This window comes from Dromaius novaehollandiae, chromosome 1, assembly GCF_036370855.1.
Source record: "Dromaius novaehollandiae isolate bDroNov1 chromosome 1, bDroNov1.hap1, whole genome shotgun sequence".
Classification (NCBI taxonomy): Eukaryota; Metazoa; Chordata; class Aves; order Casuariiformes; family Dromaiidae; genus Dromaius; species Dromaius novaehollandiae.
In genome coordinates this window covers 140804257-140819844 of record NC_088098.1, presented here as the reverse complement: position 1 = coordinate 140819844, position 15588 = coordinate 140804257, and the positions used below count along the sequence as shown (strand labels likewise).

Below are 15588 nucleotides of genomic sequence, written 5' to 3'. Positions count from 1 at the left end.
AATTGCAACTTGTTAAGACAAAACAAAACAAGGTGCTCAATGTAGACCAAGCGTCTTATCTTTTTCTGACATAATATAGGAATTTTAGAATATTAATTATTTATTATTTTAAATTTAAATTTTGAGCATTCTATATTTAGTTAGTTAATATAATAATCTTTGATTTATTAGAAAGTCTGATAGGAAATTGCTATGTTTCCTCATCACTTTTTTTCTAAGTTGCTTTTAGTATTAGTTCTAAATGTGACCAAAGAGACCCTGGATTTCTAAAAGTAAAACTGTACTTTTCTCCTAATCCATTTCAGTTTACTCCATCCTTTTAAGACAGGCAGAGAAGTCTCAGTATTAGCTGATAATTAAACAGCAATGACTTCAGAATGTAAAATTTAATGACCTGAAATCCCATGCCTATTAAAGGCTACATGTTTTCTTTAAAAACTCTCAAGTTACAGTTGCAAACACATAGATTTTCAGGAAATACCAACAATGTCAGAGCGAGTCTCTGACATTTGTACGAGTAAGAAAGACATTGACTAGCAGGTGTTTAAAGTCTTAGATCAGGGAGTCTGTTCATAAATATGGTCAGGGCCTGGTGATGGGTCCCAGAATTCATTAGATATTAATAAAATTCACTTCTCCTTGGAACAAAAAACATTTCCTAGAATTTCGTTTTGAGATAAACTAGAACAACATCATACTTCATATAAGGTCAAAAGTCTTCTGAGAGTTCTGGCAGGCTAGTGAAAAGATTGATTTATTTACAACCAGAATGGGCTCCTCTTAGGAGCTTCTAAAAGCAGTCTAGGTAAATTTTAATATTAAAAAAAAAAAGGAACAAAAGGAAAAGGAAAAGGAGAAAAACAGAAGATTACACCAAGACCATGCTGATTAGAATCAAGGAGTATATTTTTCTTTGAAGTTCAGCCTCTCTCTGCTAGGAAGACACATTATCCAGAAGCTAATTTTTGTTGTGGTTAATTATATAGAAAAATATTGCCTGGAAAATGATATTGAGACTAGGCATATTTGTCTGTGACCTAAATCTGTACTTACTTTTCTTGTGTTAATAACTCACAAAATCTTGAAAGTGAAAGTGGTACATTAAAACATAAGCAAAAGTTTCTATTTTTGTTCACTGATAGCTCTCATGTCATTTTTATTGCTTGGACATACCACTGGAAATTTTGAAATGCACAATAAAAATCAACATTTTTCAAAAGGATTCAATTTTCATATGTAATTATCTGATTCTTTTCTGTTACCGTAATAACAAATATCTCTTTCTTCCTCTCCAAGCCTTGGAGAGTTTACAGGAACATTATCTGGAAAATCTGTCTTTTCTTTCATGAATTATACTTTTGCCTGCAATATATACATTGTCTGGCTCAGTGGAGAATCACCATTCACTTGGCAGAGACCAATAAACAAAACTGAAGATTTAAACAAAAGAATCTTATAGTATACAGGCTCAAGTCTTTGTGTATATTTAAGCACCTAACTATTGTGAGATCTTTCTGTCTCCTACTGACTTTTGAGTTTTTGACATGTAGAGATGTTGACATTTTTTTTCCCCCATTGCCTGGAAGGAAATTTTTGACTCCTCTTTTCTTAGTATCAGTAACTGCCTGAAATATGGTTTCAAAATAGATTTCTTTCCCTCAGTCTGTCTAGAATTTTCATTTTTCTTATCAACTTCTGCCGAGCACCTTGCAATTTGCAGTTACCTTTTTGAAGTCCATCTCAGGAAAAAAATTCCAAAGCAATGAAAGATTTCAAAAGCTGCCACAGCAATGGGCTGTGCAGGAAACCAAAATGAGAGCCAAACAATGTGTCTGGGGCCTTGGAAAGGAAAGTGGATGAAACTTTAAAAGGAAATCCTTAATGTTCTTTTTAGTTGATAATAGTTTGAACTGTGAATTATGCTGCAAATAGTGCTACCAAGATTTGAGTACTAAATGCATTCTTCATGCCTTTATATTTCCATATTTCTTAGTTTCAGAAAAAGCCTATCAAAGTTTATGGAGACCCTAAAAGGCAATGTAGTTCCTACACTTGATCACAGCAATGGAAAAACTGCAGCTGAAGTCAGCAGAAATCTGTGGATTTTCACCTGTGACAAAATAAAAGAAGAAACTTCAGAGCAAGAGACCTTGAGTCCCACATGTAATTTTTCACTCTGAGAAAGGACAGTGTTCCATCACTGGTGTCACCTGAATTCCGTAACTCAGTAATGTTCACACCATAGACCAGGCATATCATAGTCTTAGGTGACAGTTTACTTCCGTTCATGTGATGAACATCCAAGCACTTATGACTGGATAATTCAAGAAGGCACCCTGTAATAAATTCCCTCTCTGGAACAAGTGCACAATACAAAAAACTAGTCTCTTGTCATGGAAATTAAATAGAGAGATGGGAGAGCTAGAATATCTGTCTTACATAAGAAGTCTAGACCAACTACAAGAAGAAGTGCACATAGTAAAACTTTGTAATTTTCCAGGAAGATCTTACTGGAAAAAGTCATTGGTCACTGAGCTGCATATTGCTGGAATCGATTGAAAAAGAAATAATAACCTGCAATATAATTCCCTGTGTTGTATAATTACAGTTCTAAACCTGAAGAAAAAGTCATCGGATTTTCTTAGACATAAAACAGGCATGCTGCTGAAAACTGCCTTTATACTTTTATTTCACATAAACAAAGTAGTTAGAGCTCACAGCTATTGAATTCCTTACATATAAAATACACATCTGTTCTCAAACTGTCTCACACAGTGCACTTCATTGCCTATTTTATACACTTTTGTTCCAGAGATCAAAAAATAATGGCAGGTTCACACTGAAATAAAATGTACATTCCTTAGCGACTAACTTATTTAATTGCCTTCCAGAACTAACATGCTGGATGCTTAAAAACATCCTTTCTTTTTAAATAAGGAGGTGGATTAAGGCTAATTGGAGTCTTATCAATCAGATATTATCTGCATACAAGGGAATGAGTCTCTGTCTTCCTTCAACAGTATTAGCTTTAAGTTAGATGTTCTCTAAAATTAGTCTTCCTTTCACTGAATATCAAATCCCTCTGTCCTACTTCTCAGTGATTTCTAGAGACTTTAGATCCACTGTTCTGAGCCCATGCTAGAGAGTCAAAACAACTTAGGCAATATAATCTGAGTGGCACCATAAAGTTTTATCTAAACCATTCACTATGAACATATGGAATATGTATTTTAACTATAAAATTTTAATTATTGTTATTTCTAGCATTTCTAGAATTTCTATAATGCTAGTAAAATGCAATTTATTATAAACAATTATTGCATAATAAATATGACCTCTATGAACAAACAGTCTGAAATTTTAAATGAAAGGGTTTTTTTATTATTATTATTATAGCTGTGTTATATTTTGAAATTAAAAGTGTTTCCACACTGGGAGCCCCCTCCTGAACTTTTCATTTTGATTCATACTTCTCTTATTTGAATTGAAAAAGGTGATAAGTCTAATCTTTTCCCACAAACTCTTTCAGGCTCTCTCAATAATCATTTTCCAACTAAAAAATGTTTCAGCAAAAGATCTTGACCAGGTACATTAATGAAGATGAATGAATCACATCTCTCAGTCCTAAGGATTTTCAGATTAATTTATATTCCAGTCAGACCTTGAAAAATGCTTTCTTTATTAGGTCCCTTTTTAGGTCCCCCTTTTTTTTTTCCTTGACACGGGATAGAACACCTTTTTTTGTTGTGTTTATCTCTTGTCTTTCTCTTTATTTTAAATTTGATTTGTAGTGAAAGTAATCAGAAATAAGTAATAGAAAGTTTCCCCCTAGGAATATAAAGTACAGGTCCAGATCACAATATTGTCTGTGAGGTTTATAGAATACTGCAGATGTTTTAAACACAGGTGAAATTAAGCATTACACTTTCTAATCATTTTCCAAAGTGTGAGGTTCATGCCAAGTCCTTAGGATCATCAGATCATTGATACTCTGAATCATCCTGCAAAAATAACTTCTATTGTTAAGGCCACATACTTCAGCTATCCATCAGAGTAAAATACATCTCAAAATTGTTGCTAAAATGTTTCTGCAGCCATGGAGAAAGGATTAAGTGAAATGATTTTGCCTGTTCAAAAATGTGAGTCAACGTTCCCTGAGAAGCTGCCATTATAGAGCAACCTTAAATGCAGTCAGATCTGTTTTGGTTTATACTACTTTTTTTTCTCATTTAGTTAAATGCGTGCACAATAACTAAGGGAAAATATGCAAGTGGAGAAGAATGCCATACTTGCTAAAATACAAATTGTTCATTTCTTTAGAATGTGAGTTATCATCTGGAAAGATGGTTCTTTGGATGGAAAATACCACAGCTAAAGGTTCTGAAATAAACACATAAGCATTGTCAGATATACCAGGAAGAACTTCTACATTTTTTTCAAAACTGAAAGTTTCTGTGGATGGTCCTCCTTTTCTGTTGGTGGGCTATGTCCTTTTCGTCTCCAGAGTGACTGTAAGAGAACTTCCAAAACTCTCAAAAATGTTCTCAAGAGACTTTTGCTTTTCTCACCAGCTGCTTAGGATATAGGTGAAGACTGGTACATCTCCAGATGACATAACAGAAGAAACAAGGATATGGAAAAATTAAAGTTAAATTTAATGAAATTCTGAGTGCCTTTGTGGCTCATTCAAGGAACAGTGCAGTGGCCAGAAATCCACTTCACTTAGAACAGTCTTCATTGAGCAGGTCTGAAGACAGAGCTTTTTGTATAGTTTTGCTCTCTCTACTTTTGCATTTTAAATGTTGCCTTTTCAAAACACACTGTAAATCACTCATAAAGCCAAAACAATGTCATGTAGAAAAAAAAAAACAAAAAACCATCATCGATCTACAAAGTTATCTTAATTTGCATTTTAAATTCTTCACTAGAACAGATAATTATTTGTATTTTCTTTTTTTTACAGTGTTTTACATTGAGAAACCCATAATCTAACAGCAGAGTTTATGAGAATAATTTTTTTACCACTGTTCACAGCTTCAGGGTTTTGTGTTTCCTTATTTTCTAACCTCTAGCTTCTTAAGGAAAAAAAAAAAAAGAAAAGAAAAAAAAGAATGATGTCAAGGGATTCCACTGGAAAATATAAAGCAGTTATCCAGTTTATTCCCTGGTCTCGTGGACAATAATTAACACATTGATTTGCAAGTTTATAGAGTATAGTAATAGCAGTGCAGTCTCCGCTGCTCTATCCTTTAAGTCAGACACGAAGTTATCTTTCCTGAACATCTTTTCTGTTTCATGCAATATTGTTAATCTTTCTAATTATTAAAATATAAAAACTATCTATGGTTCATTACAACACATTTTTAAGTGAATAATATGTACTAGAATTGCATACCAGAAAGGAATTAGGCAACATATGTAATTAATTCAATGCAGTTTTCCAAAAGCAACTTCAGTTTTCCCACTAAGTGGCATTTTAACAAATTGAGTTAGGCACCAACTTGTAAAAATATTTGGCAGAAAATGGATTTAGGAAAAAGATGTAAATTAAATTGCTTTTAGCCTTTTAAGCCCATCTAAAAATTGATGAAGTTTTATTTAATTTTGGGTATAAATGAGTGTAGGTAAATAAGATGTGAAATGATATTTTCAACACATGGGAGATCCTTTTACTTCTCTGAAGTTGTTTGGTTTAAAATTATAGCTATTGTATCTGCAAGACCCAACATCCCTTTATCTATCACCTTCTATCTGGTGTTAATAGGAACAGACGTTCATTCAGTGAGATTTCACGGTTGGAAGTTTACATTTCTCTGTAGAAATACAAACACAGGCAATTAAATGGCAAATAAAACTATGGATACTACAGTCATAGGGATCCATTTGCTATGAATGAGACTAGACCTCATTGAAGTCAATGTCAAAATTCCAGTTGGTTTCCATGGTGTCTGAAATCTCTGTGTCATTTGCCCAAGATCCAGAGCTGACTATCCAGTAAGAAATTGTTCATCAATTTAATTTTAATTTCAGTTCTGAATTTATTTTTGAAATAGACAGGTGCACAAAAGTAAGAGGGTTTTTTTGTTGTTTTTTGTTTGTTTGTTTGTTTTTTGCATGACAGGCTGAGTGTAGAGGTGCCTTGATGGAGCATCTACCTTTATAAGTTAGTGGTATGTGGTTCTCAAATCACCACTAAATCTTTTGATGAAGTCTGCACGGTGGTTTGTTTTTCTGTTGGTTTTTTTTTTTTTTTTGTCTTCCTTTTCTATTGCCCACTCATTGTACCAATGCCTGCACTGACAGCAAGACAAACGATTTGATTTCGCAAATGCCTGATCACTCTGTTTCCCATTGTAAGTGTCTTGTAGGCTTGACTATACGTAATTGCTGTTTCCTACCTAGGAAGAATGACTTGGTGGGCTCAGCTCATTTTCTAGTAGACACAGTTTATGTGCTAAACTCACCATCTTAAAAGCCTGTAATTTTTTCTCTAAATGAAATTGGCAATTTCATATAGAAAAGTCAATTACTGAATTGACTGAGCAATTTACATTCTCATGTCATCTTTGCAGGTGGTCCTTCCAGGTCTTGCTTGAGGTACATTGGAAAGGCAGCCAGAACTGTTACTTCCCACGTGCTTTTAGATAAATCAGGATTAAATGTGCTTGTTTGCCAGCCTTGCACTTTATCCACTAAATATAAAAAAATAAGTGCTGCACAGACAAGACTTATGCAGCTATGGTAAATTACTTTTACATCTCAGCATTTATATTTTCTTTGGCATGGATTTTGATTTGGATATCTCCTTTCCTAAGGACACCAGATTGAGATAGTCTCACTCTGGAAAGAAAAAGTGAATTAGAAATGGTTTAGAGAAAGTAGAATGAAGTAATGGAATAGGTAAAAAACTAAAGTCTGAATCTGAAACTTTTCTCAGAATTTGAGTTACATACGAATGGTAAAAGAAATTAAAATAGTTGAAAGTTTCATTGTATGAGAATTTCAAACATTACTGAACTGTTTGTAATGATGAGAGTCTTGTTTCTCTTTCTTGTTTTTTTAAGAAAATATTTTCACTAAAGCTGGGCAGAGATCATAAATGAAATTTAAAAAGTTTTTATGTTGTAATGGAATAAAACTGAACCTTTTAAAAGTTTTCTAAAAGAATTGTGTTAGAATGTCCATCCTGGTGTCTGAAAGGTTGCATGTTTAACTTGAGTGGTCATTCTTATCTTGTTGTCAATTTGTCATCCAAATTTGTACGTGCATGTGAAACATTTCAGACTTTATAAAGAACATATTTTGATAGGAAAAAAAACCCACCACGCAAATTGTTGAAAAAGTCTTCACCAATTGTGCTTTGCAGCTCACTGTAGTGAATGGCTATGACTGTGTTATACTGCAGAATGTATTTGGTTAATATATTCACAATTAACTATTTTTATTTCATGAAATCACTGTTCACCAAAATAAGAACATTTCCATGGAAAATTTTCAAACACTTCCAGCTTCTGAATTTGAAAAATGAAAGCATAACCAAATGTCACAATCTTTCTGTCATGTTTTTCTCTTTCATGAGAAAATCATATCTATAGAATTCCAAAATTAAACTAAAATGAAATGTTTAACCAAATGAAATGTTTAATAAAATGGTGACACAATAATTATAAATGGTCATTTTCTATGTCTTTTACGTGTATTTCATTAATCACCAAGGCAACTGTGCAGCAGTATTCCCTCTCAGGAGAAGGTTCAGCCAAAAAGCTAATTGTGGCCTGAATTATTCACTTAAATTAAGTGCAGTGAAAAAGTTGTTTTCTGCTGCTTTGGTTATGCCAGTAAAACTGTAAGTCAGTGCACTGACACTGGCTTGTTAATATTTCCTTAATAAGGGACTGACAGTAAAGTACTCCATATTATATTTTAAGTTATCTTTCCAATAGTAATAGTAACTAAGAAAAAAGAAACTTTGTATGTGTCTGCAAAATTAGTGTTTAAAAATACTTTATTTTTTTAATGTCTCCATTGATTTTATGCATACTGTTACTCTGTGCTCAGAGGAATTGGAGGCCTTTTTTGTTTAGTTTTCAATAGAGAGCTTTTGCACACCAGACTGCATTCTTTCCACCCTGCTGCAGCTCTAATTTATGTTCATTAAAAAGAAAAAAGAAAACAAGGGGGAAAAGAGGGAGAAAGAGAGAGAGAAAGAAAGGTTAAAGAAATGGGGCTTTTACTTCTTGGGAGAAAGTATTGCTTTCTGATATAGTTACCTTGGTTAATAAAATATTTATTTAGAAAATGAAATCCAGGAATTTATTTTCCTGGAAATAGTTATAAATGAACATGTTATGCAGTATTCACACCAATTATGCAAGAGCTGCAGAAAACAATCACTTACACATGAAGGAACAAGCAATAACTAATAAATGTTTAGGCATTATGAAGGTGAGAGACATCATAAATGCAATTTTTCTACTTCAGGCAAAAAGAAATTGTATCTTTTTTCTCTTTATACATTATGTAACTCCCAAAGATGTCAGCTGGATTTATTTGTCTATATCAGACAAGGCAAACAGACCACTGATTGTGTTATATAAGTCTGGCTTTTTGAATACGCTTCATGTGTATGTGAGTCTATAAAATTCTAGAGGTAATTTACTCTTTAATGCTCCCTTTTAGCCATAGAAATGGTCGCTCTTGTTTAAAAATAAGTCAGAGACACAATGCTCATGTCTATATATTGATTAGGATTACGCAAAGTTTAAATGGTCATATAATGCTAGCATCTATGTAAAGCAGTTTCCATAAAATTTTGATCCTAAATGGAAAAAAATAAATATACAATCAGGTCATATTGTGAGTGATGACAAATTTACAAATTTAGCTCGTCTACTGAGATTGACATTGCTATGAACTGCATGAAAAATACTCTGTCTTGGTTTTGCATTTGACTCAGAATAAACTCTAAGGTCTGGAACACATGTTTCCTGGTGAACCATTTCTGAAATTCAGAAGAGATGAGGTATGAGGTTTCAGGGAGCTGCTATAGCTCATTTCTTTGAATTGGTTTATCCAACTAATGTCTAGACACATAAAAGGAGACAGCTATTGAAATGCTGAGCAGTGCACTGATTAACTTTTAAATGACTTGCTCCCTAGTCTGAGATGGATCAACAGTCTACAATGCATGGAGAGTATAATGACTAAAACCAGAATCCATGGGAGCCGTATTGTTGACCAGGGAGTTACTTAAAAATACCTTTTAGCAAATGGTGAGAATCACTGACTGGCTAAAGTCTTGTCCCTTTCAGACCGTAACATCAGGCTCCACAATTAAGAGCTTTTATGCATCATGGAGTTCAGCATCACTACGTGGAAGAAGCCAGCAGTTGCCTAACAGAGCAGGATCCTCAGAGCTACAGGAGGCTGCTTTTGAACATTCATAGAGAAGATGATTTTACAGGTCAGTCTTTTAAAGCAAAATATTAGGATGGCCAAGGAGTATCTATAAGGATAGGCAGGTCCTTTGACAATTATCCAGCGGCACTTGAGTATCTGCAGGTTACCTGATTTCCTTTTTGTAGGCACTTGACTGTTGGAGAGGTGGAAAAGTCTTTTTTCCGTTTAGTATTCACAGTCCCAGATTAGCTCCTGGACTTAAGTGGCTGCATCAGACTTTGAGAAAATGTCATTGTCCCAGTCTTTACTTCATGGTGATTGAGGCATAGGAGACCTGTGTCCTGTTTGCCACTGTCTCCAAGATGGAAACACATCCTCCAAATTCACATCCTTTTTGTGTTTGTTGATCTTCAGAGACTCCATAATGTAGTGATTACAATATACACTAGGCCTGAAAGAACAGAGTGTTAGTGCCTGCTTAACATTTAAGAATTTCCTGTTATGTGGAGCAAGGACTGAAAACTGGATCTTATTCCTTTCAGATTAATGCTTTAATTGTGAAACTTTTGCATCATTTATATTCCACCACTGCCACAGCAAATACCTAAAATTGAACAAAATTAAGAGGAGATATTGAGAAAATATCCTGTATGTATTTGTGTGTGTGTGTATGTGTGTGAGTACAATCAGAGATATACGAGCACATAGCCATAAAAACTCATATACATATCTGCACATGCAGATGTTTGTGCCTACAGAACTTCTATAAGCATATATTTTTTTCCATCTATCCTATATGGAATTACATAGTTCTGTGGGAAGAAAAGAACAGTTGAGGGTTTTTTGTTTTTGTTTTTAAATCATTCTGGAAACCAAGCAGAGTGTAATTTCCAGTAGTGCTCAGCCTTGTCAGACTTATGCATTTATGGCTGATGGGGCCAATATACCTACTGACCTCACTGGGACTAATGTTTGCTTGACACAGATTTTTGGAAAATTCCACCTTAACATTTCAAAGATAATGCAATTCTTCCTAGGCAGGAAGGTAGGAACTCTGTTGAGAAAGTCCAGTGAAGCACTGAAGAGCACTCTCCTGATTTTATTATCTCAAAAGCTTTGTTCTTCCATTTCAGAATAATGAATTAGAATCTTACTGGAAGAACTTGCAGACAAAATAATATCAATGTTTCAAAATGCTTAACTGACAAAATCATTATCTTGTCTGTTAGCAGATTTTCACATCATCCTTGTAGCATGACAAACATCATTATCTACATTTTACTGATTAGAATGGTTATAGTCCACATTTTCAGAAATGTGTCCTTATTTACGTGCTTCAGCTTTTGAGATCTGAGAACCTATGTGCTTATGGTCTTTTTTACATGAGCTGATTTTTCACAACTATTAAAGTCATGAGAAACTTCAGACTCTCCTGCTGGATAGCAAAAACTTTTTGAATATAAAATTAATAAACATATTTGAGAATGTGAGTTAATAGCTCTTTCAGGACCCAAGTTAAAGGATTAGTAGTTAAAAAAAAAATAGAATTCAATATGGTATGAATTTCAGGCTAAGCTCATATATAAGGTATAAGGTTCTAACTGACCTTATCTTTTATGTCTTTTGTAATGCAACACACGGCAGAAGAACACAGATCCAGTCCCTGGGGGAAAACAAAATCTTAGAATTTTCTGATTTAAAGAAGAACAGACAGTGACACATCAGAAGGCTGCATAAACTTATGTCATAGAACAAGGTCTGCAATCTAAAATTGTTGTTATAGCCGGTTTGTAAATGTGCAAGTACCACAAGATACATACATTAATTGTGCCAGTGAAGAGGAAAACAGCAACTGCTACACGGGAAAAAAAAAGAACAATAAAAAGAAACATTCTTAAGGCCTCTACAGTTCACAACCTAGCTATTCCGGTGTTTTCTGAAGTTTGATGGCATAAAGATTTATGTTTCTGAGAAGACTTGTATTGAAAGGTGTGACATTCTACTGGGACAAAATAAATGAGTATCTCTTGCTTATTGTGTGTCTTCTCAGCCTCCAAACTTTGAGGAATAACAAAATGATCATTATCGTATGACTCAGTGTTGAAGCCAAAACATGCACTTCCTAAAGTTAGTTTGACTGGATGATCCAGCAGGGTGTGATAATACACACAGAGTTCTGTTCAAGCTGCTCTGATGCCTTCTCAGTCCTTTTATTAACCTCTCTGCATACAGTACATTAGCCTCTGCACAGAAACCTGTACTGCTTAGTTGAAAGCCTATAACTTCGTGTTTTTTCCCTCACAATATCTTATGAAAAATTGTTTTTGTTCTGCTCAGCTGCAGATTTGTCCCTTATACCAATAAGCATTATACCCTATGACAAGAATGGTGTCCACAGGAGATTCTGAGGGGCTGGGGGGTGGACAATGAGAAAAGACAATCATAAGAAAAAAAAAAGAAGGTAAAATTTCATGATGATGTTCCCATGTTTCTGTTCCTTAAAATGAATAAAGTAAAACTATGGGAATGCGCATTGAAATGAATATTAAATGTGCACTCACATGTATGCATTGGGTTATTGTGAAATCAATAAGCTATTATTATTACTGTAATGATTGGCTATTTTTAAAAGGTAAATGAATACTGTTAAAAAATGCTATCCACATGAGAGATGAGGCTTTTCACTACTCCCAGAGTGAAAGCCACCCTGACCAGTGCAGTGCTTTTTCTCAGGACACACCACTGTGATACCATGGCATGACTGGAAGGGCCATATACACAGAAGAAGGTCTCAGCTATGCTCCCTATCTGAGAAGACATAAGTTGGGCTGGCAACTGTAGCAACAGTAAGTTTCACAAATATCTTAAGCAATTCTGGAGGGAAATAAGGGCTCTTTTATAGATGACTTGTTTCTAGTATTCTTTTTTCAGAAATACTCTGTACAGTGTCTCGTGAGCACCCCATGAAGAGACAGCTGCTGTCACTGTTACAATTACTTTTTGCTGTTGTAGTTGTTGCTGTTCTTGGTTTGGTTCTTACTGAACAGAACTGACAGTTGGATTTCACTTGCATTTTAAGTGAAAAGCATGTCCCATGTACCCCGTAGGAGATATAGTTTAATGAATCTGAAGATCTGAAATTCCCCAGTCTTTATTGTCGTGAGGATTTCACATCTAATTTGTAGAAAGAAGCAGTAAAGAAAGCAGAATAAACAATGACAATGATATATGAATTCAGAGACTCATTTGGCTCATTTTCACTCTAAGGAAAACTGTGGCCATGGAGCCTTGCTCTATATGAGACAGACAATCACATTTGATGAAAACAAGCAAGAGGGAAATATCACATTCTTATGGGAAATAGTGACAATTTTTTCATTGATTTAAGCGGAAGTAAGATCTTTCTTTGTTAGCCAAGGATACTCTTTGGGATACAGATGCAACCTGAAACAGGAAAGGTTCAGGCTGGATAAAATCAGAAACTTTTTCCCCATGAGGACAGTCTGGCAGTGGAGCAGGTTTCCCCACAAAGTTGTGCCATCTCCATCCTTGAAAGTTTTCAGGACCCAATAGGACACAGCCCTGAGCAGCCTGGTTTGCCCTCAGAGCTGGCCCTACTTTGGGCTGGGGGGTGGACTAGGGACCTCCTGTGTTCCCCTCCTGGCTGAACTATCCTGTGATCCTATTTCCAAGTGGTAATATCACCAGAGCTTTTTCAAAAGAACACCTTAGTAATGACTTTATGGATATTCATGAGGCTATAGAGTAAAATTGTCTCACTAGGGCAATTCCTCAGCAGGAAGTAGAAGTCTTAGTCTTTCATCTCTTTTACCATTTTCAAGAAAGAGCAATTCCTTTGGACCAATTATTTTGAAAATTTATGGAGTTTTATAAATCAAACTAGCCTAGTATAAGTCTTTAGATTGATGGCTGAGCAAAGTATACATGACAGAGAACATTCTAGATGCTTTACTTCTGGGAAAATTTGGCAGTTGAGTGAAATTGCATGAAACAATTAGAAGTTATCAGAACAGAGAAAGATATTGAAATTACCTAGATTATCTTGGTAAGATAGTGTCACTCTGAAAACACACTTCGAGATATAGGTGCAGTGTTATACTTTAGAGCAAAAGAATTATAATAAAGCAATAAAATACATTTTATTGGCTAATATTAATTTATTATTTGCACTACAGGAAGACCCACAAGCTGTAATTGGTCCTTCCATACCCACTCACCTGTTCATACTCTTTTTTTTAAATTTATCGGTTTTTATTGTATTTAGGATGACACAAGTAATATGCAGTGGTGACTGGCTGCATAGACCAGCCACACTTTTTGCCAGTAGTAATTGCTGTAGCAGAGTCTATAATAGGATCTGATTGTCAACAGACAGTTCTTTATTCCCTCTTAGAAATTCCTAGCTCTGCATTACTAGGTCATTGCAACTTTCCTGTCTACCATCTGTTGATGTGGATGTTTGTCTTCCCATCTGTAGCAACCACTGAAATCTTCTCTGTGCTCCCCAAGCACAGAGTTTTTCTGTTATTAGCAAAATGCCTTAGGACATCATCATCTTGGCTGAGTCTTTCACAGATCCAATGATATTGTTCAGGAATTCTTACTGAAAGCTTGTTACCACAGCCTGTGTACCATGACATTGGCTTAAATTTGTCATTAGCAGCATTCACAGACCTTTTCCTAAGCAAGGAGGAGGAAAATAAATAATTTTCACATCCTTATCCTTTGCTTCATTGTCCTAGGATGTCTGTAAGCTTATTTCAGGTAGAGAGGAAGGTAAGGATAGAAACAGAGGAAAGCACAACTTACAATTGTAACATGCAGGAAATTAGTATTTTATGAGACAAATTTTATTTAAAAAATAATTTCATAATTTCTAAATCAGAAAGAAGGCCTGTAATAAGATCAGACATAGGTTCAGCTCATGACAGAAATGGCATACTAGATTAGGCCCCATGATATTTTGGTGACTTGTGCACCACAGAAGGCATAAGTAATAAGTTTATGGTTTCATAGCACCCAAGTTAGAACCAGATGACACATCCCATATCTGCATCTTCTAGCTAATTTCATTAGAGTCAGCTTCCCTTGGCTTTTGCTTCAGTCTCGGTCAGATTCAGATAACACATATCTCCTGGTGAATAACATTTCATTTTAATCCTTTTTATCCTTAATATAGGCTCCATGTTTTTTTCTCAGATTAGCATAATGCCAAACAACAAAGCCACAGTCTTCATGATCCTCTTGAAAAGAGCCTAAGCACTCACTGTCTGTCCTTGTCATAGCAATCTAGCACCTTCTGTGCTCTAGCATTTTTCTATGGTAAGTTTCATTAACAAGCATGATTTGTATAGATTTATATGTGAATATATATATGTTTATATATGACTCTTGTTGAAGACTCTGGACAAGCTGGCACTCAATAACTCACTGACATTTCTCTGTCTTAAGGGGGGTGGACTCTCTGTGCCAAACCTGCTACATCATCTGGCTCCAAAGAAATCTCAGCTACTAAGTGGTTAGTACCATGAAAAATAAAAACCCACACCACCAGCAACAACAAAAAAACAGTAGCAATGTTAACCCATCTCAACTATAGAAATAGTTGTGCAGGGAAAATCCAAAAGGACACAAACACGCACTGAATACGTATGGCCACTGGGTGTCATTGTTTACTTCACCATGTAACATTTATCCTTTTCTCTATAAACATGAATTACTTCTGGATGTAGTCATGAAGGTGTATTTAATCATTGTCTGAAATTTGTTATGTGTCCATTAATTAGCTAAAATTAAACATTTTTTTACTTAAAAATAATTATGGAGATATTAAAATGTTTTTGTCTCGTTATTTAGTGCAATATTTTTTAGACTTTGGAAGCTCATTTGTTTTTATATAGATGTTCATTACTTGTACTGCAAGTACAACAACTGCAACTCTATGAATAAAGCTATTGCAATAAAGAATACACTAGGTCAACAATACTGCAATTTACAGTTCACATACACTGAGATGCTGCTGATGGAAACTCTTATCATCCTCATGGGATTTATCCTTCATTTAGAGAAGCTGACTAACAAAGGTTCATCCCTACTACACACTATTATAGATTAATTTGAAATAAGGTGAGCTAGTATTGAGTAGTCTGGTTAGGTTTTGAGGTCAGC

General features: G+C 34.8%; 1 long non-coding RNA gene across 1 annotated transcript; it reads left to right on the top strand.

Moving 5' to 3' along the window:
- Positions 1 to 9301: 9301 nt before the first annotated feature.
- Positions 9302 to 15219, top strand: LOC112989577 (uncharacterized). The gene is made up of 3 exons (XR_003260862.2): positions 9302 to 9463; positions 12133 to 12245; positions 14872 to 15219. It is a non-coding gene; the product is annotated as an uncharacterized LOC112989577 (long non-coding RNA).
- Positions 15220 to 15588: the final 369 nt, after the last annotated feature.